This window comes from Seriola aureovittata, chromosome 8 (genome assembly GCF_021018895.1).
Source record: "Seriola aureovittata isolate HTS-2021-v1 ecotype China chromosome 8, ASM2101889v1, whole genome shotgun sequence".
In the NCBI taxonomy this organism is placed as follows: domain Eukaryota; kingdom Metazoa; phylum Chordata; class Actinopteri; order Carangiformes; family Carangidae; genus Seriola; species Seriola aureovittata.
In genome coordinates, this window is record NC_079371.1 from 23,845,545 (window position 1) to 23,868,996 (window position 23,452).

A 23,452-nucleotide genomic window follows, 5' to 3' on the forward strand; every position below is an offset into this window, starting at 1 on the left:
ATATGGAATATATCAGTGGGTGGCTGCTTGCTGAATCTCTGCAGTCTGAATGGTTAAAAGAGTTTCTGCTGCACTGGCTCCACTGGCAAAATTACTCACTATGTGAAGAAAACACAGACACCAATTTTGCTCCCATTTCACCAGTAATGGACATTCCAAAGCTCCTGACAGGCTATAAATTTCATTGTCATTCATGCCAAAATATTCACAGTGGTAAAGTCAAGGGAAGGGGAGCGAATTAATTAGCTCATGGTTTACCTTTTTTAAACTAAGTTTAATTTGACTTCATTAGATTTTCTTGGAGTGAAATGAAACTGAGATCTCCCAGTCGGATCTGACGTTCCCACATTTAGTCCCACTGGGTAATAACACCAGAGGAATAATGATTTGCATTTGACCGCAGTACCAGTTCTCCTTTGCTCTCTGCTTGTCGTTTTCTTTGCTCTCTCTCAAAAATGGATTTCCTTTGGGAAGATTATTGTTATCATTCATATTTTTTTCCCTCCTCAATCTCTTATCTGTTTTTTTTTTTTATGTCAGCCAAGGTTTAAAATCCATTGACTCATGCCTGTTTGTGGCAAGTTCTTTTAATGCCCCAAAAAACTACACAAGGACGTGACTATGAGAGCTGACCTTTATTATTATTACAAAATATTTTTAATAACAAAATATATTAAGTGACTAGCGTGTAAAACCTTTAACATTCTTCATATCCAATTGATACATTATTTGACTTATTGCCATTCCACCATTATGAACTTATAAATTATGATTCTGGTGAACAAAATCATAGAGCAGAGTGGCGCAGCGGAAGCGTGCTGGGCCCATAACCCAGAGGTCGATGGATCGAAACCATCCTCTGCTAATGAATTAATATTGCCAATCCACCACCCTTCTGTCTGCACTTTATCAACCACACACACTGCTGCTGTAGTTTAAAGAGCAAGCAGCTGAGGCTCAGGATGCATCCACCTTCGTGTGGTTTTTCATGTAACAGGAATGGTTGCCAGTCCTCTTTTGTGTGCTTCAGTCAGGCTTTATGTAACTGTGAGAGAGACGCAGCAGAAGTATGCTGGGCCTATAACCCAGAGGTCAATTGATCACAACCATCCTGTGCTAATGGTAAATCTGATTAACCAGTAGGTCTCCATTCATACCCATCAATACCCACAGCGCCGTGTTTTACATCAAACAGAAACCCCATAGTGTCTTAGACATCTTGTGCTTTTGCTGCTGTAGTGGCAGCAGCTGAAAATTGTGCTATTTTTAAACAATGTTTTGATCATGGGTTTATCCCGTTTATTGGTAAAGGATTTAATAGATAGAATTGTGAACGGATCAGACACAGAAATCCCATGCCTGTCAGGTAGTGTGGCCGAGTGGTCTAAGGCGCTGGATTTAGGCTCCAGTCTCTGTGGAGGCGTGGGTTCAAATCCCACCACTGCCATCTTTATCTCTTACCTCTAAGAACGTCTGATCCAACAGCTGGAATGACTGCAGGATAAACTCAGCAGGTGCAGTTTTCATGTGTGAAGGTGTTCGTTCCTCCAACAAGCTGAAAGGCTACCTTTATTTCACATATCATTATTGGCTGGACTGGCTGGACCGGCTGGCCAGCCACATAATCTGGAATGTCCCTGACTGAGTAACTGATGATATTTCCACCACTGCTCAGTGAACTGCCTCGTCCACTGAGTTGGAGTTTCTGGTGCAAACAGGTTCTATTAGGGGGGTGTTTACAGCCTGCAGTGTTACAAACTCAGTGCATTGTTGCTAGATTTAGAGACTTTTTTTTTCAAACAAGACTGGGTATAAACTTGGAAAATGACTGGACCATGTATGGACGGTGACTGGGGGTTTGAGGCTACACCTCTTGTTACGAGCCGTCAACCGAACCGCTCTAGTTTCCCGGCTGCTCAGGACCCGCACCGACCGGAAATGAGAATACATTTACTGCGGCACAGCAATAAAAGTTGGGAACAAAGGGTTTCTGTCCATTGAAACACTAGAGGGTTTTTAATTTCAAATGGTTACAGGAAGTGTTGAGGTTGGATTAACACGTAATGCAGTAACTTTAAAATGGCAAATGGGAGCCATTCAAAATGAGGCTTTGTACTAAAATACAATTATTACCGATTCCACACATCGAACAGAAGAAATTAGAAATTAAGACTTGCCTCTAATAAAAGCGGGCGGCACGGTGGTCAAGTGGATCTGAATGTCAGCATGTATTGTCGTTTGTCTCTATATGTCAGCCCTGCGATAGACTGGTGACCTGCCCAGGGTGTACCCCGCCCTCGCCCCAATGACAGCTTGGATTGGCTCGACCCCCCCACCCCTAGTGAGTGACTAAATAAGAAAGATATTTTTTATCTCCAAATACTGCTGAAATCACAGCTCACTCTTTGTCTTTCATTTATGCGTTTGGTGATTTTGTCAGACGATGTTGCAGTTATAAAATCTTGTCTGCTTCACAACTGTATACTTTTAAATAAAGGCTACCCCGACCAAAAGAAATCTCTAAAAACTAAAGACACAGGTCCTTATTTCTCACTAAGATGCAGGCAACACCTATAATCGACTGCAGACCTTTCACATCATTGAAGATGGCTGATTTACATGAGTTTTTAAACTGAAGTGTGTTGGTGCATCATGATGTACTTAAAGTCTAATTTTGCTGGAAATATAAAAGCGGAGTGATCATCATCTAACAGAGTGAAATCTGCCGCTTCCCTTGTCGTGTCTTACCGTCATTTAAAAATAGCCTGCCACGTCTTCATCCCTCTGCCTGTCTCTGTCTACCCTCTCATCCTCTCTCTCAAACCTGTTAGCGAGAAGAAGGCTGAACAGCACTCACTGTTGGCCAATCATAGCTGTTTTCTGATTAGAGCTTTAGTCAAGTGACCAGAGGGTAATGATATTTATATCAAGGCCGATTCCTCGTGCGATGAAGCTCTCGTGTTACACATCTCCATAAATAGATTGAGAATTGAGTTCATAGCAACAGACATCCAGAGGCCAGGAGAGCAACACACAACAGTGGAGAGAGGAGAAAACACATTTCTCGGAGTTGATGGGATAAATGATTGCATAGAGAGTTCAGTGGAGTGGGGCCTGTGAAGAGAGAAGACAATGTCTCTGTCAGTCAAGTGAGTTCAACAACAAAGGCAATCAGGAGTAAGAGGGAAAGGTTTATTTGAGAGAATGAAAGCTAAGAGCTAACTTAGATCTCCTGTCACATTGTCTTTCTTATTTTAACACAATAAAATGAAAATGAAACTTTACGTGAAAACTTTGATTATTTCTTTTAAAAAAAAACACGTTTCTTTACATAGGCAACAAAATATTGGAATTTCCATTACAGAGAGAAAACAGTAGGCGCCCATCCTCAACATACAGTTGACTTCATTATCCTACTTTACAAAGGTGATTTTCACAAAGGCCAGTTCCTCCGGGGTGGGTATTATCCCGATTTCAAAAGATCAGATTTTAATCAAGGCTGGCTTCTTACGATGGGTATTACATTGAGAATCTCTGCTGGTGGTAGCAAAAGATCACAGAGGCCCTGCGGTCTCCTGCTGTGAGTACAGAAAAGTGTTTGTTTTTATTTATTTGCATTTTTGGAAAGTGGGTGCAAGAACAAAAGAGTAGAAATGTGAGGAAATGGGTTAAGGAGTGGTGCTTCTGACTCATCTGCAAGGGATTTGGACAGAAAGTGAAAGGGGATGAAGGAGTGACTGAAAGAGGATAATATAATGGAAGAGAGACACTTGCCACTAATGGACTTATTGACTCAGTCTCCAGGTACACAAAATGCATTTGATCCAGTCCTAATGGTTTTTCGCATGTTTACTGAAAAGTGAAGACAAAAACTAGAGAAAGAAAAACAGGGCTTTTTCCCAGGGAGAAATGATTCAGTTGTAACAACCATACTGGATCCTACCAAAAAAAAAGACGAACTGTTCAGTTCAGCAAAAGGCTTTTTGTTCAGTGAACAAAGGCTGATTTAATGCCTCTGTGAGGATTATAGGAAAATGCTGTGATGAACTTGCTGACTAATATTGGCCTTTGAATAAGCTACTGTCGATATTTTGAAGTGCAGACTTGGAGCTTCACTGATTAATGTGAAATATGCGAAGGCAGAATACACCTACCATGGAGTTATTCGTCAGCGTCGTTAAGGCACATTAGCAAATGATGTCATTGTCTCTTTCCATGGAGGACAGTTGGTCACATAAAGTACAGTAGATGGTAAACGCAGGCCAGCTCCTACTCTGCTGTGTGGTTGAGGACGGGCGGGGGCATCAGATAGAAATAAAGGACCCTGCTAACTTCCAAACAAGTGCACAATAACGCAAACACATACACAGCACTGTATTAAAGACAACTTGGACTTTATAGGTCAAACCCTCACAGACTCTTTTCTTACACATAAGGGCATAAAATGAGATAAACTTAGACGAACTCTCATAAGCCAGTGTGTAAAACGAGCTTAGAGAAGAAGTGAGCTTAACAAACCTCTGTAGCCCGCTCCTCATCTCTGCTTGAGACTAGAAGCTATAGCTTCCATTAGCCGACCTGAACATAACATCCGTCAGCATTCATGTTGCATTGTGGGTAATGCAGGTGGCAGGTTTTGATAAGAAAATAGAACGCATGGAATAAAGGAAGAACTGTCCGTCATAAGTCAATATTTATTGTAGCACTGATACTAAAATATTCTTAACCATATACAGACAGTCACAACACTAAACCACACCCACAACACTATGTTGCTTAGTATAGCAAGAAAAGAATGAAAATGTTGAATGAATGTTTAAGGTAGGAGCAGACTGTAGCTGTGTCCCAATTCAGGGTCCACATCCTGCATCCACAGCGGCGCGACTAGGCCGTCTCATTGCAAAAGGCTCCTTCAAATGCTGTCGACAAACGGAAACTTCTTTTTATGTGCAACAAGGGCTCCGATGGGTGGATTCTTCGTGGCCCAACCTATCCCAAGATTCATTGCACGCCGGTAATGAAAGCAAAAAACACAGATACAGAGCACAAGGATAACTGTTAAATGCAAGTTTTTGTTATAAAAAAAAAAAAAAAGGGTGAAAGGTGTTGTCAAGGTGAAAGGAGCGACGCTTTGTGACCCAAAGGCAAGAGCGGGCAGAGCTGGTGCCACAAAGCAGAAATCCTCCGCAGACCAGACCATGTCATTAAGGTTCAGCCTTCACAGTCCTCTGAAGGATGCGGCCCCTGGATTGGGACACAGCTTGTACGTAGCCTGACAGGCCAAACCTAGGGAAACAGAAGTCAGTAAATCCTTGCTGCAGCATGTTATATCAGAGAAACGCGCTCTCGTGGTGTGGCCTTAAGCAGAACGGGACAGGAAATAGTGCGGGTTGTGCTGGCATGCCAGTCTTCGTTAACCTCTGTCGCTGTCCTTAGCCTCAGGACAGCTCGACAGTATCTCTTCCTCTCTGCTGCTTGTATCCTTTCACCTGCAGTTATAAAACAAGAATATAAACAAACAACAATACTTGAATAGAGAGGTCAGAGGTCAAAGTTCACATCAGATTGAACTCGGCACAAAAACAAAGGAGGGTCAATTTGCAACCTTAAGCAAAAGAGTCTCACCCTGTTCCACACAGAAATAAATGGGACTGCACAGTAATTGCTGAAGGAAACTAGATGACCTTATCAACATATTGATCAGCTTGTCTCTTCGCTCATCTGGATATTGATAGATTTTAATAAATCAAACATTAGCCTTAAACTCTAAAATTTAGTTACCGTTTTGTTCTCCGTTTAGCCGGATTATGGCACCGGCACACTGGCTTTGTAGTGATCAGAAATACTACTTTTTACTTTGTTGTCTGAAATGAGAGAGTGAACGTTACAGTGTGTGTCAACAGTTTTATGTAGAATCATTCACGAACAGTTGCTGGTGCTGTAGGCCGTTCTCTCTCAGCCCCGCTTCCCATTTTGTCCTCTCTGCCGTAGCTCCAGGTGTGTCATCGTCAGGCTTCGAGAGGCTATTATCAAGTACTTGAGTGGACACGCTCTTTTTCTCATTCTGGCCATCCTGTGGAGAGATGGTTAATGGAAAAAGGTACTCACAGCATGACTAGCTAATTGATAAATTGGACACTTGACTGGCAAATAGCTGGCAGGTAACTAACTAATGTTGGATTGGATGAAGCAACATTTCGTGAATTATTTTTTTCTGTGCAGTTATAGAGTTGATATTAAATTAAAACCTCATACAGCTGACTGTTTTAGTTTTCTGGTCCAGATGGTTGAGTCTCTAAAGGAAACTCTGAAGTGAGAGCTTTGCTGTATCAATACACATGAGGAATGGGTTCATGTTACTTAAAACAATTAATTCAACTCATGAACTTAATTCTTTTTCTTTTTCCATACCGCTTATCCTTATAGGGTTGCAGGAGGGGACCGAGCCAATCCCAGCTGACACTGGGGGACAGCGGGGTCCTGGACAGGCCGCCAGTCCATCAACTTCATTTAAAACCATAATTGATCTGTATTTTACTACCTTTATGTGTATTTAAGAGAAAGGGAAAGGAGCATATTTATTTTGTGACACCAAACAAACATTAGCAACATTATGTTTTTAAAGTTTCCAGTTCACATGAATGGGAAACTGGCCAACACAAATAGTTCTGCAACTGGTGGAACTGGACTGTTGCTAAGCAACAAACATTTTCGTGACCTGACAATGTCATATGAAGGCACCTGAATGTACGCTGAAGAATCCAGGCTTCTTTCCTTCATCCTCCTCTGACGACCAGACATTTAATTCAAATGTTATTTCTGGAAAGATATTCATCTTTGCAAAGTTTGACGATGTATAAGATTAGCAGAGCAGAAATAATCCAGGAAAAGTCTCAGAGAAAAAGAAAGCAAGTGAAGAACAGTTAAAATATGATATCAAGATTCATCAGATTCATCTATTCTAGCACTCAGATTAAAATTGTTCAGTCTGCTAAATCTTCTTGGCATGAAAGGGTTTTCAGCCGCAATGTCTGGAAAGACTGATAATTAGATCTATATTAAAACTACAGACAGACGGATTTAAAACAGATTCACTGCGTCAGTGAAGTCTACGCAGCATGCAACAGAGCTCCAAATCAGATTGTTCAAAGAAAGAAAAGCAGAGCAATAATTTAACAAACAGGAAGCAAACACACACACACACACACACACACACCCACACACACAGATCCTTGTACATCTGTCGTTGTGGGGTCCCACCATTGACATGATGCATTCCCTATCCCCTTACCCTAACCTCAACCTAAACCTTATAGTAACTTTAACCCTAAAACAAAGTCTTAACCCTCAAGCAAACATTCAAACTTGTGCGGGTCAACATTAGTCCTCACAAAGCTGTTGGACCCCACAGGTACAATGGGCTTGTGGTTTTCAGACCCCACAAATGTAGTAAAACAAGCCCCCCCACACACACACACAGATAACCCGTGTTCCCTTGTGTATTTTAGAAACAACCGAGCAGAGTGAGCATCAACAGGGCCAGATGGCAAAAAAAAGCAACATCATTATTCAGACCATTACCTCAGCTAATTGAGGCACAACGCGCACACACACAAACACACACACACACACACACACGTCACATATGCACGTGTACATGGCTTCAGATTTACATCTCTATCAGACACTTATAAATGTATATACACAGTGGGGTCCAAAAGTCTAAACCTGAGACCATTTTTCCATTGACTTGAATGGGAAACTGGTCTCTTTTGGACCCCACTGTATACACTGTGTATATACGTATATGTAATGTACATCTGCAGCCACAGATGTGCTGTCAATGAGTTTGTAATATATATTGTACATAAACATGCATATTCATGCATGGATGCTCCATCTGTGCACCCCTCATTCACTCACTCACACACACACAATCAGATCCATACTAAGTACAATAGTGCACCAGCACCTTTGAAAACAAGTTACATTTCAAACCTTCAGTCTGTAACTGATGAGCAGCAGGTCCTGTCGTAACAGTCATCCCACTGCCAACCTTGTTTAAGATGAAATTTGGACCAATAATAAATTTTTGCCCTCCAACTACTTAGAAAGAGGCCTGTCAGGAAAATATAGTTTTGATATTGTCATTTCTCATGTCATGAAATATAAAAAAAAAGGTTTATTTTTACTTCCAAATGAATTAATGGGTTTTCTGATTTGGTGCCCTCATCGGGAGGGCAACATGTCGACCTTGACAGAATAGGCCAGCCTCCACACAACTGAGCGGCACAGCGTGTTTCTTTTCTTTGTTGTCAGTTCCAGTAGTCACAAACAAATGGTGCAGAATTTCACAGCAATCTTCCAGGGATTGTGATTTGTTAACAAAAGGTGCCACCGCTCTTACTGTAGCAGCCCTGGTTTCTTTTTCTTCGCTGAAGAGAGCACCTAGCGTCTTCTGAGATTGCAGCACGTCAGTAGCTTACTTCGCAGACCACTGGCATCAGCTTAGCTTCACTTCACATAATAAACTATAGTTTCTCATTTCCAAACTGTCTCGAGGTTTGTACTCATCACCATATGTGATATCTTAAGTTATCATTTCAAGGGAAATTTGGGAATATTTCACCCTGGAACATTTCCCCATTGTGAATCTATGGGTCACGCTAACTTTGCGATTGCTCTCACCACCTCCGCTGTAGAGCCTCAGTGAAATGAGGACTCTCACAAAACATCATCAAAGCTACAGTTTGGGATCATCTCAATGTTTGTCTCTGAAAGTGATCTAAAAGGACAGCTCTTAAAATGAGAACACATAAAACACTGTTTAATCTGAGGGATTGTAATATGTGCGATCCATCACCATTAAGCACTAACAGCGTGTAATACACTTTCCTCAGCTGAGAGAAAAAGCCAGTAAGTTGACCTGGAAGTAGATCCTCATGCATTTAGCTGTAATGGCTGTTGCAGGTGGTTACGTCCTGTGTTATTTATTCATTATATATTTTAGTTATTTATTGGAAAAGCTGGCCCCTTGCCCTGATATATGTTATATATGTTATAAGTTAGCACAACATTAAAAGCCACAATTGCCATGTTTACGGGAAATATTCCAGGTTGAAAATGTAACAGAATTTTCCTTTAACACGCTTCAAAGACTTCCTCTTCGGTCATGCTTGCTTTCGGTCTGACGCTCTTCATCACCTGACCTATGCAAACAGAGCTAGAGTCCTCTGGTGGTCACACCATGGAAATAGAAGATCCAACAGTCACTGCACAACAAATACACCTTCATGTGTCACCTTCATTCGAAACCCTGACTCCATTATACTTCATACGACAACTGTGGCAAGATTCTGAATTCAATAGTTTCCTTTATAGTTCTTGAAATGTGACAGTTATGGTCACTGGAGGAGCAGTAATGGCAGACTTGTTCCAAAAGAGCAAAATAACACAGTTGTGATACGGTAACATGGGCCACATTTTGAGACATTATGGGTGAGCTATTTTGCAGTTATGACAAGAAGTATTTGTCATGGGATTTCTATTCTTCATATTGTACTCTTGTCTGCATTATTTCGTAACGACTGCCAATAATTGTCTCCGCAGCGGATAACTTCTCATTTACACCGTCTCAGAATGTTTCCCATGTGTCGCTGCCTCACAGTTTGTGGGGAAATTAAGATAAAAGAAGTGTCTAATTTCCTCTGGCATTGCTTGCAAAGGTTTTTATCTGCAGCTGCTGGGAAAATAAGCAACGTTTGCCTTTACTACCCTGACTAATTTCTCACTATTGGAGGTTGTAGTAAATGTATCTCTAAATAAACCCGAGTCCCTGTCCCCACTGCGTGCTTCTGCTCGCTTAAAGGGCAGGACCAACATATCTTAACACTACAACCAATTACTGCAGGCTGGGGGAAGCACTTACAAGCTGCAGGGATTCAACACAGATATGCTGATTGTGCTCTGGTAAACACAGCTCCAGGGAAACTTAAAGAACATGGGACTGAACTCAGTGAACTCTGCTTGTACCTCCCTTTTTTTATATCTGAGGGAGTTTGGCTTTCAGTTTTGTACTCGGTTTTGCAACAGCTCTTTCCTGTTTGCAGCCCTCATTCTTGACAACTTGTCACTGTCTAACAAAAGTTCTTCATTGCCACTGTGGGAAATCTGGAAAACCTGTACCACTATAGAACACTGTTTAGAGCGAAATAGAAAGTCCCAAACAGCATTTTTCCAGAGGATTCAGAAAGTGATTCTGAGCACTTAGGAGATTTTCCACAGGGAACCAGTTAAAAAGGTAAGAGCTGGGTACTTTGATGAGGTAGCTGGTGGCTGGTTTTCACACAAAACTGAAGTTACAACTCTGCATGCTTCGGCATGTCTAATGTGTGCCACTCCATAGAGAAAAACCTCCTTGTTTCTCCATAACCAAATGCTAAGGTTGAATTAGATCAGCATATGTCTACTTAAACCGGTAGTAGGGGTGTAGCTGCTCATGGTAGCTAGTTAGTGAAGCTAATTTAGGAGGTGTTCATTCTTATTCATTCATCAATTCTTAGTTACTCACTCTTCTGTTCTTGTCTGCAAGATGGCAGTTGTTTGGTTACATGACTAGACTGGTTCTCATGTTAAGCTTGTCTACCTGTTGGACAAGCCGTCTACGGGAGAATGCGAATTCCTTCATAAAAAAACAAAATCATATTAAGTTTTAAATACCACAAAATAGAAATTTAATTCGACATGCAAGCCATGACCATTAATTATTGTAACCATGGCAACAAAGGTTTGGTACGTTGCTGTATGTACAGTACGTGTGTTTGTCATTGTCAGCATGACAACCAAGGTACAGTATGCCAGCCGCTGTAGGGGCAGTATTTCAGGAGGGTTGGAAAATGTTACTTCGGCTGTGATTTCATACTCTATATAGATATAATGTACGATTGGGCGAAAAGGGGAAATTTCAGACGTAAAATGTGTAAATGAGGTTTCCTGCTTAATATTACAAGGTTTCCACTCGACACAGAAAATCGATGAATGATTTCATTCAGTGGCAGTCACAAAACGTATTGAGCATATATACATGGGACAGGTTGCAGTGGGGAAAATGGGCAGTTTTTGTTGTTCTTCATGGTGCCGGTGGTGATGTCACAGTAAGAGATCTGTTAAGTTAGTTAATTTACTTGATCCCAGTATTGCATGTGTTTACGTAATGTGGCTTTTAACATTTCTGCATGTGTGTGTGCATAAATGCTAAGGTTGAATTAGATCAGCAATATTACACACACACACACAAACACACACACAGGAGCCGACAGCCGCCGGAGCCCCCCATCCCCTTTGCCCTCTGAGATGTAAGTACCCCCCCCCCTGAACTAACCGACTGCCCCCTTTAAGTATTGAACTCTGGCAGTCTCATTTTAATTACAGCTAATTGTGTCCTAAATCCTTTTTCATACTTTTATCTGATATTTTACTTGCTTTAGTTTTAGCAGTTTTAATAATTTATTTAAACTGTCCTTGGTGCCTTGCCGTTCTTAACAGTGGAAATACATGTCAAGCTTTAGCTAAAGGCTTGTGTCTCATACCATTCTGTCAAACTAGCAGCAACAAAATCACAAGCTGAATTGCATATATAAAAAGGAAAAAAAAAAACAAAAAAAAAACACTTCAAAGCAAACACTGACCTTGTAACGACAACAGAGTACAAAAATCACATTTCCACCACGTCCTACCGCCTGAAATCATATCTGTTGTATTATTTTAAAAATCTAACTGTTAAAAATATTTTATACAAGTTCAACAAACTCTCAAAAGACGATAAACAAGGTAAGGAGAGGAATTTTGAATGCTGGGCTTCTCCCCGTTCACGCACGCAACTCAAGGTACTTCAAACTGCCATGTTTTATGCATGAGAGTCTGGATAACAAACAAGAGCTAGAGAGAGAAAACACGCACACTCCCTCTCACACACACACACACACAAACACAAAAAAAGAAAGAATGAGAGGAGATGGAAGAATCCTACAAGTTGGCAGAAATCAACACAGCCAGCTTCCCAGACAGACACAGAGAGAGTAAGAGAACTTCTTTTAACATGTTCCCAGTAGACCCATGTTCAGAGAGGATCCCTAGAAAGACAGAAATCATACCGCTCTCCTCTACCTGTCTTTCTCCTCCCACCCTTCTCTCACTCCTCCTCCCTGTCTCACCCCCTCCTCCTCCATCTCCCCCCTCCTCCATCTCCCACACTGCCTTGCTCGCTGTTAGGAGTAAACGTGTTGACGTGCCAATAATACCTGAGTGTAATTTGTAAACAATGCTGAGTATTCCTGTCGGAGGAGAAAACCTGATAACTCAGTCATCTAATCTGCCAAACACAAGCTGAAAGGAGAGGACATGAGGAAGAGGCATGGAATCAGATTATCATTATATCAAATTCTCATCCCCTGTCACCTGTGGTGCCACATGAAACGCAGACTAAGCAAGAAAAAGGCTTGTAGGTGCAATGGGAATAATTTAATAAACAGAAGTTACTCACAAGCAGATGTGTGAAATCTGAAGAAGTGTCAGGAAAGCAAAAAACTCAGAAAAGCCAAATGAGGAAAAAACATGAGGAAACTGTAAAAGACTGAGGGGAAGACAGAGAATTAAATACACACAAGGAGTGGCAGGTAACGAGGCACAGGTGTCACACATTAGGGCGGAGCGGGTAATCGCAAAGGCAGGAAACACTGAGCAAGTGACAATAATTTCAAAATAAAAGAGGAAATGAGGACAAAGTTTCCCATTTGGGGCGTAGATAATGGAAATTACTCATGGAAACATTCCTGCAAACTTCAACGAACTTCTCAACAGTTTCTGCAGCGAGTAATAAGCATGAAGTATCCAGCCCTATACAACTCAATGCGCATGTTTACTGTATCGCGGATTAACCAGCTTCACGGTTAACCCTTTTCCACTGAATTCTTCCAAGGACTCCAAAACCATTTTAGGAACTTATAGATGGGTAATTAAAGTAAAAACCTGGAGAATGAGTGGGCGGAGAGGGATGAAAATGTCTCCACCCATAGGGCACGAGGGGGTCACTGAATGGTTTGATGAGGATTAAAATGATATGAGTCATTCGCTATGGCCGTCACAGTCACCAGATCTCAGTTGAACACCTATAGGAGATTTTGGAGCGACGTGTTAGACAGCATCATCAAAACACCACATGAGAGAATATCTTTTTTTGTGTTCCTCCCTCCAGTAGAGAGGGAGAATCTTGGGAGAATCAATGCCAAGGAGCACCGAAGCTGCTCTGGCAACTTGCGGTGGCCTAAAAAAACATTTTAGTTTCTCAGCCATGGTTCCCGGTGCCAGAAGAAGTCTCTGATCGAAGCTAGCACTGTCTGATGGCCCACAAACCCTTGGGGTAGATTCTGCAGAGATAAATGTCTTTCACTGTTCAAACACAAACCTCAGGCTGTTGCAGCTACATTCATCATCCACACTAATCCCCATGTTTATTGATATTAAGAACATGTTACCCTGTCGACTTCCTCACAGTTACTTCCTGACTTCCTGCTACAGTGGAAGTAAATGACCATAAACCACCTAACTGGTTGTCACTAATACAATCCTGCTGTTTCTTTATACATCAGCAGCCTAATCAGCCCGATCCTGAACAGTTGAGATGAGGTGGAAACACAAACAGGAATGCATGAAAGGGACTTTTAGTTTCTCTGTGGCCCCTTAGTAGCTTGAACTATTTGGTCAAAAAGTTTTAACAGAAAGTTTGAAAGTTTATTTAGCCCTGCCTTTGTCTGTGCAACGTGTCTTCACAGCAAAAACATGCCTTTAGGCAGGTTGTCAGGACAGCCATGAAGTGAAGACCAGGACTCCAGACCTGGGAAGGAACCGAACGTGGTTTAAAGTACAACACTGTAACGGTATTTTACCCTGGAATGCATACGACTGTTTCCCTGGGACATACGGCACAGCAGAGCATGACAAGAACTCATAAGTTTTTCATGAGGAATAAAAAGCTTTCAAGTTACATGTTTTTTTGGGGGGGTTTTTTTGTTCTCCCCAGTGTATGACAGCGTTACATACACTGGAGTGCTCTGGTTGTTCCAGCACTTCAGTCGAATATTCAAATCCAATGACATTTTTCACAAAGAATATAACAGCGGCATTTTACTTAATATCCCTTGCCCACATGGTATCTATCGCGTCTTTTCTTCTACCAAAGTTAGCATGCTAACCAGCTAGCCCCGGTCTGATAGCGACTCACCGTAGCCTCCAGTCTGTCTAGGTCGCCACCACCTGCTCCCGGCAAGAAAGCAGGTTTAGTGACAGGGAAAACTGTCAGCCCTTTAAAATCTATAAAACAAATACTTTGATGTTTTGTTATTCATCACCATTTTTTTTAAGCCTTTACGTATAAAGTGTGTTGAGCCCAAGTGTCATTTGGACATTGTAACAAGCCTAAGTACTGTAGGAAACTTAAATCACTCAGCTTGAGCTCTACCGATATTACACAACCCCTTACATTTCCTTTCTAAGCTCCTGTGGTAGACAGTTATTAGGTAGGAACACGGGACTTCAGCTTGAGAGAGAATGTGCCAGTTATACACACTGACTTCAACAGTTTCTGTCCAGAGCCTGTTTTGGATCATTTACCAACTAGAACATGGATAATGTTCCTTTGTAGTGTCTGTTAGCCACACCAATGCAATCAGGTTTTTGTACAGCAACTGGGAAGAGTAATTCCTCTACTGTACCCCAGGAGCTTTAGCCGTTTCAGCCCGTGAGGTCACAAAGGAAATGAATGGTCCATGTACATGTGAGAATGTAATAATTCCTAGTCAACGTACACTAAGACCTTCTCCTCACCTCTATAATTAGTGCTCTTTGTGCAGGTTACACATTCATATGATATTAGAGTGATTTCATGCTTCAAGTGTGACAAATGGTGAAAGATTTCCCCAATAACCCACAGGTGCCCACACACAAACACAAACACACACACACACACACACACACACACACACACACACACACACACACATACACACACACACCCATCTATTTGGTTTAATTCCAAAAGGTGCACAGCAGAATGAATGCATGTTTATGAATAATTTAAGAATTTTACATAAGAGCCTTAGTCTGTAAGTGGATTGGATTGGTGTGTGTGTGTGTGTGTGTGTGTGTGTGTGTGTGTGTGTGTGTGTGCATGCGTACTGTACAAGTGTGGGGGTTGGTACTTGGTTGGAATACATCTTTATCAGTGTTTAGCCCCATAACAAATGGGATTTGGCAAATCTGAAGGTCAAATCGAATAGCAAACAGTGCCTCTCAGCCCCGGCCCCTTCTCCCATGAATCCTTAACAAGCCACTCAGGGTACAACAACCAGGCCCCAGTTTTTGGAAGGCAGCCTGTTTCTCAGCTTGTGGCATCTCACTAATAACACAATCTATTCACCAACATAAATAATGTAGGTGGAGGACTTATGATTCCATTGTAGTTCTGCAGCGGCGTCCCGCTCTCAAGGCCATTCCTCATTCCTAAAGAAGTAGTATTAAAAAATTTCAGAGGGATAACATCTCATATTTTTGTCACTGTCCTGCAAGAGGGAGCCACCTTTGCAGAATTATAGCTCCATTCCTATTCATGTCATTTTTTTTTTTTTTTTTGACGCTTTACAATGTTTTATCAAAGTATTGGGCTCATTCCAGAATCATCAAACATTTTGTGCATGTGAGCAACAATGGCTGTATTCAGTGGACAGATGGTAGAACATAAAAAGGTAATGGGACCAGAAACACAGCCAAAGTTTTCTGTCAAATTCTTGCTTGTCGTGTGACATACCTCACAGTGTTTGTTTGGCAAGTTACGACAGAAAACTTTTGTAGTGTGAGAGGTGGGTTCATACTGTTGCTGACCAGCCCAGTACACCTAGCAATAAGGTTAATATTATGTAATATCACAGACCTGCAATTAATGATCACCCTTTCCCTATCTTTACCAGTCCTTCACACAAGGGGCGTAGGTTTGGTCTGAACCCCGCCACCCCTGCAAAACAAACGTTTTAATGCTGTCAAAAGAATGGTTTATTAACATATATGTTCTGTATTTCCATTGAAATAAAAACTATACACAGTCACAGATCGAAGACTAAATCAAAGGAAAAAAAACTTTAGGAAATTACTTGTTAACAGAAAAGAGAGAAAAACAAACAATATTTTTTCATCCAGAAAGATTGTTATTTCAGTCGGCCTAACAGTGTTGCGGTTCCCCTTTCCCCCCATTGATTTCACATTTAAAGTTGGCTCCACCGTGACCAGCTACAACAGTAAAATGCTGCTGGTCCCAGTGATGCATCAATATTAACAATCTAATCTCCAGGTAGCAGGTTTTTTAATGTGGCTACTGGCCAGATAGTTTCCTGCCTATGACACTATTACACTCCGTGTGGTGAAAAAGTTCTTGATGTCTCTGTTTTTTCGGTGGAACGATATCTACAAAAGTAAAAAAAAGGTGTTGGCATGGACAGAATTAATTTATGTGTGCTGTGCAGTTCAGGCAATGGTGGAAAGGGAGGCACCTGAAATACTGCATTTTGGCCCATGCCTGAGGTCTAGACTGACAGCACTGATAACTTACTGTTGTCAGCAAACTGATCTCTGATGTCCTCCACATCCGGCAGTAAGCGCACTTTTTGTACATGACGTGAGCCTCCAGAAGGTCTCCGCCCTTTCTGCCAATCAAATGCCAGCGTGCCTAAATTGGTCGTCTTGGAGATGGATCCTCTGGGAGGTCACATCGGAATGATCTAATCTGACTTTACTTCAAACATACTGTATAATTGGTTGGGAAATATACCTATATGCCCATGCCTTAACCATACTTTAACATTAGTTAACACGCCATAATCACTGTCTTCCTCTAATCTGAACCATTCTGTAGTTGCTATGGCAAAAAGTTGCAGAGAGAAGTCATTGTAAAAATGTTAATGAATTTAATCTGAGGTCATGCTGACCTGATCTTGTTAGCCGTTCTCATTTGAGTGGCCTCATTGAAATGGTTGGTTCAGCCAAATTATTAAAGAGAAACACACTTGCTTGAAGTGTTCTCTACCACTGCAGAAACATCTGCTTTTATTTGCCTATTAAATAGAAAATGGACTGCACTTATACAATGTTTTTCTAGTCTTATGGACCACTCAAAGCACTTTACAATGGAAGCCACATTCACACACATGCATCCTTATTCACATTCATACAGTGCTTTTTCATACACATATAGCTCTTCTCTGCCATACACACCAGTGATACATCGGTGGCAAGGACACTTCAAACCGCAGCCTGGAGGAGCCAGAAATCAAACCATCGACCTTCTGAATAATGGACCACCCACTCTATCTCCTCCCACAGAGATATACTGTATGTCCTTAAGATTTCTACCCCCACAACAGTGTAACTATTGAGAGTTGAACTATTGAATTCTACTTTATTATTAATAATAATAATTTTATTTGTGGTTCACCTTTCAAATCATGAATTCAAGGACGTATTTCACAGGGTTGAAATACATAAACACAGAAAGAGAAGAAAAAGTGTAAAAAAAAACACACACACACACACATTCTGTGTCTTGTCAATCATCACATAATCACTCCAAGGGCATGTAGCCATTCATATCTGTTCTCTAAACACAGCGGCTGCGACCCGTTTGTAGACTCACTGATCGTTTTCCACTCTATCGTTCCTTTTAAACGGCTCTGACTAAGAGTGACAGCTTAATGGCTGAAATATAAAAAATTCAACTCTTGATGCTGCAAGGTCGCTCCTGTTGATACTGAAGTGTGCACGAACACTGAAAAGCTCCTGTCGATCTCTGACTTGCTGACTCCATCATTTTGTAAATATCTTCCTGATACTGATTAGAAATGTTCATCAAACTCTTTGTCTTCTTCGCCTGCTGCACGTCATCATCTGAGAAATACACGCTGGCAGTGATTCCCTCCGTCATATTTGTTCAGTAGTAACCAACCACAGAGAAGAAAAAGAAATATCTTTCTTTTTTTTTTTGCTGACAGAAAATAGAAAATAACACTCCACACTCCTCCTAACAAGCACAGAAAGGAAGCAAGTCCGTATTGTGTTATGGAGAGGTGGACTCTGTTTCTGCTGATGTAGTGATGTCAGCATCACGTATTACAAAACCAGGCCTGACCCTGGATTACCACTGTGAGCCCTGAAGGACAATAAGTGCAGTGTTTTGGCACTGACTTGAGAGAAAGAATATCAGCGAGTTGGAATGAGGCTTAGATGAGTGTGTGCAGCAAATGTTTGCGCTTAAAATAACTAAATAGCAATCTGCAGTTGCACACTCCTTTTAACTTGTAAATCTGTCACTAACAATGCAATGTATTATTCCTGATTTAATTACCTGTTCTTTTATTCCTGATGTCACTTCCTATGTAATTACATGTAAAATCATCTTGACTAACACTTTTGTTTTGCCTATTTATACTCCGCTGCTGCTGCACTCAGTGGGATCATCAAAGTTTCATCTGAAGTATAGTCTTTTTCTTCTATCCTTCAATCTTTCCAATATTAGCTCCTTTTTTTTATGTTTTCTATTCCTCCCAGTAAAGACAGCAGTTTTGATCTCTTGTCTTTTTTTTTTTTTATCTAGTTAAAGTTTAAGCCTCTGAGAAGAAGTAGAGATGGAGAGGATAGAACAAAGATGATGGGACAACGGAGAGACACTTAGAAAATGGACAACAACAGGAGGAGAGAGAGAGGTGTGTGGTTCAGTCGTGTCACAGCTGGTGAACAACTGCTTCTCCAGAGTGAGCGGCCGCTGTCGTTCCTGCATTGCAGTTTGTAATGCTTGTGTGTATTTGGGGAGAAAAAACAAAAACAAAACATATTTCTGTCTGTTAATACTATATCAGGAAAACTCAAATGCAAATGTGAACAGTGACATCACTATTGTAAATCAATGCTCTGACTGCAAAAACACTGATATTATATTGTTACATTCACTGTAAAATGAGGGGAAGGGATTGAGGGAAATAATAGTGAACAAAATGAGGTAACCGGGCAAAAAGATCCACAGGAAACAGATGCAGAAAAACAAAGGATTTTATTATTAATCAACCGCTACGAGCAAAAAACCCACAGTGAAACATTGGGAAACTAAACCTGCAATAAACTAAGGCAAGTCAAATTAACAATACACATAAAGTAGTATGAGTACACTATAGCTGCCAGCAAGCTATCCTAGGGAGAACACACACACAGCTCGTCAGCTGCCGAATGGCCAGGCCTCCTCCCTCAGCCTCCGTGCTCCAGCTCCTGATTGCGAAACAGGGTCAGCTGTGCCAAGTCACCTGCTGGAGAAAAGGGGAGGGCAGAGGGCATACCAGCACACACACACACACACACACACACATACACACACACACAGCACCATGGCACGTGACACCAGACCACCACACCGTTAGTTATACAAGCTCATAGTTGAACCATGGAGTAAAAAGAGGGATGTTAATGAAAATACTACTTACTGATTCCAGTGAGGTTCTGTTCGCACTAGAAAAAGTGACAAAATAAAATGTACTATATACTACAAATATGCTGTAAAGCAGACTGGTTCGATATGTGAGTAAGTACACCAAAGTACACATTTAAAAAAAGAAAAGAAAAAAAAAAAACTGAAGAGATGAATGTGAACTGGTTCATTTTCTTCTGTGTGAAGTGAACTTTGAGCCACAGCTCTTGTGAAGTGTGAACTTGCACAAAACTGCATATATCTACATGCATATTATACAATACAACACACACACACAAAATGGTGAGTCAGCTCACAGCTTTAGAAGGTTAAATTGTGAGTAGTGATAGAACAGCAGAAAATGTCTGACAACAAAATTAGCATTGTATTCAACAAACAAACAAACAAACAAACATCAGTCTGTTTGTCAAGATTAATTGGCAGTGAAATTCAGTTTGATACCCAGTGTCACAAATGTATACAAATTCTTGTATAAAATGGTAAGGCATGTCGATAGTATAAATGTCCAGTGTTGTGCTAATTCACACTTTACAAGAGCTGTCGCTCAAAGTTCAGTTCACACAGATGAAAATGAACCAGTTCCTTTGCTTATTTCTTTCCTTTTTTTTTTAACGAGCTGCTCTGAGCTTTTCTTAGTCAGGAGAACATCCGCCTACCCATCCATCCACAGCCGCCCGATCATTGCCACATTACCACATACTACTGTAGAACCACACACAGCGACCACTTTTCAAATCCAAGAAAAAACAATGTGAGTACATGTTTTATGCGTGTATGCTGTGAGTTTGAACTTCGTGGCTCATGGTCTTAACTTTTCTCAATGATTTCTTGTGACGATCATTCAATCACAGATTCTTCAAAAGACTGGTCGGATGCTTCAACTCGATGTGTTGTTTCAAAATACATTGCCGATGTGGCTGGCGTTCGGACTCGGGTTTTTTTTAGACCTGGTGGAAACAATTTGGATAAAAAAATGTGAGATTTTTTTTTTTCTGTTTGAATCTGCACTGATTTTATACGAACTGACTTCAGCTGCATTGTGATACAACGCGGTTCTACTTCTTCTGATGTCTTTTGGTGGTTGGAACACAGCTCTTTGGTGCACGGCCTCCACCTTCTGGTATTCACGTTCATCAGTAGCAAATTAATACGTTCAGTTCACCGTCCATCAAAACATGAGTGTGTTCAATGAACAGCGATCGTTCAGTGTATTCATATAGACTGTATATGTGTCCTGCACATCGTGATTACATACACACTACAATTCAGCCTTGAAAGACACATTATCTGTTTTTGGTACCAGATTTCTAACACCACATTTCCTGATGCTGTCATTTTTCGAACAACATAATTTTCCTTCGAGAAGCCATCTCTCCTCTCCATCTGCTCACATGCCACTCTAACAGGTTTAAATGTATGAGACGGCGGCAGAAATCATTCAGCGCTTCTCTGTCAGTGGACCAAATTCTCCCACCTGCTTTTCCTGGCATCGCCCCTCTATGTATCCATATGTGTGTGTGTGTGTGGAAATCTGTGCATGTACCTGTGAGTAATGACATGTCTGTTACATTGGAAGCAGTGGGTCAGTGGTGTGGGTTCATGCCATGGAGGAATGAAGTGCCAAGTGACTGTCCACTCTGTCTGGCAGTGAATCTGGCTTCCCCACTGAAAGCAAAGTAGCTCCAGTCTCAGAATTTTTTTTATTTCTTTTTTTAAATTTTTTTTTAATGTGATTTTATACCATAAAAACTGTCAAGAGACATGACTCCACTGCAGGTAAACATCATATATATTTATGTGCATATACAATGTTTGGAAATTGTAAAACAAAGAACAGTGGTTTTATTTATATAAGTGTTCATACACACACACACACACACACACACACACACACACACATACACATAACAGGATGCTGTCAGCTTTGGTCACAACAGCATAGTATGTATACAGAAGGTGCTGTCTAGTCTATTTTAACTCCCTGGTGGATTGCACACCCACATATTTATCAAAATGACACATGTTAAGGATTATTACTGTTTATTTCAGCCTCACCTATTTCCTGTCTGTGGCAATTGTGACTCTACGGGTCGAAAAATATCCGAGAAAAATAAAGTATTTGTGAGAAAATATTTTACAGATGTGCAACTCTCATTGCATGAATTCACATTCGGATTTGTAGACGTGCAAGTTTTGTCCATGACTTCACATTATTTGATACGGGTGCGCGAATGTGTTTTGCATCGCATTCTCTGCAACAACTGTAGCAAACGTTTGAGAGTATGAGTTTCCTAATTTGTGATTTGTAAAACAGGATTTGTGCAACTGTAACAGAGAATATGAGAAGGTGTAACTGTTGTGTTTGTGGGAGAGAAAAAAAAAAATCTAGACCATCTTTTCACTGTGACCTCAAATTTACTGAACGCCTACATGTGTTACATACAACTACCAACTCCACTGTTACAGGTGCTCGGTTGTTTTGCACCGAAAATACACACACTCATAATTATGCTACTTTCAGACCTCTGCAGTGTAAGTGAAAGGCATTTTTTCATACTTTAAGACATTCGTCAGGAAGCTAAAGGCTCCTTCTTATCCTGACTAACCTGCTTATAATTCGGCTTTGCTAGAATCCTAATATTTATGTTGAGAACCCTAATGTTTCTAGCTAAACATAGCTTATTAGCCGTATAAGCCAATGCTAATAAGAGTTGGAAGCTCTCTTTTCATTGTGGCTGTACTGTGAACATGATTTTTATTTATTTATTTATTTTTCCTTTTCTGTGTTGACTTTTTCCTCAGAAGATAGCACAGGATGTGCAGTTCACTAAGAAGAGCTGGACACTGACATCGACCAATCCATTTGTCAAAAAAGAGACAAAACACACAATGAACAAAGTCAAAGATGAATTTGACTGATTGACCTTCCTTTGTTATTGCTAATATTATTATTTTCAGTTTTTCCATAGATATGCAATAATATTAATTCTTTTGGCCACAGCTGGTGGTATCGTGACAGCCCTACATTAGATTACAGCTGTTTCTAGGTACCGTAGCAGTGACTAAATACACTACAGTGTTTCTCTCTATATATCAGTAAATAATGGTAGTTCAGGGCGGCTTTGACATTCTTTGAAAAGGGTTTTTTTTACATTTATTTACCGCCATACTTTTGGCAATTTACGAGGTGTTTTCATAGGTTTGGCAAGCATTATGTAGCATTACCACAGGAATTATTAGTACCTGTGAAAGCACTTTTAGTGGAAAGGAAGCATTTTTCATCGCAGTATTATTCCGGGTAGCAGGAAAAAGGGTTTAAGTGGGAGTTACAGTGTTGGCAGCAAATATTAAACATTACCAGGCTTTAGTTAAAGGCACGGCATAAACTGTATGTTTTGAATAAATAATCACCATCTTTTAAATGCATTCATGTGTGTACCATGAGGAGATAAGACTCCCCCCCATACTGCACACACAGTAACGCGTATGCCATTAGGTCGTAGCGGCCTGTACATGTCTAGGATTCTAGACATGTACAGGCCGCTGGAGGCCCTGGAGTCAAAACATTAGAAATTGAAACACACACACACAGGCTCAGCTGACCCATACATGTTACTGCGGTGTGTGTGTGTGCGATATTTTGGTGCTGTGTGGGTCATTCAGCTGTGAGGATGTATCTTTACTTATGACCCTAACATGTTAAATGGGAGTACTCTAAACTTCCCTCCATTATAGAAGGCTGTGGTGAAATATGGATGACTCCGGCTTCCCCGGTGTAGCACATGGAACTGCTATGGGCTGCCGAGTGTGACGGGTCAAAAGGCTGAAAGTCAACATGGATTTAGAGACTGAATGACTTTGACCTGTGTGGAGGGGTAC

At 40.9% G+C, this 23,452-nt stretch overlaps 1 non-coding gene across 1 annotated transcript; it reads left to right on the top strand.

Annotated features, from left to right (window-relative positions):
- The first annotated feature begins 1,365 nt into the window (after window positions 1-1,365).
- Window positions 1,366-1,447, top strand: trnal-uag (transfer RNA leucine (anticodon UAG)). The gene has a single exon. It is a non-coding gene; the product is annotated as a tRNA-Leu (tRNA).
- The last annotated feature ends 22,005 nt before the right edge of the window (window positions 1,448-23,452 follow it).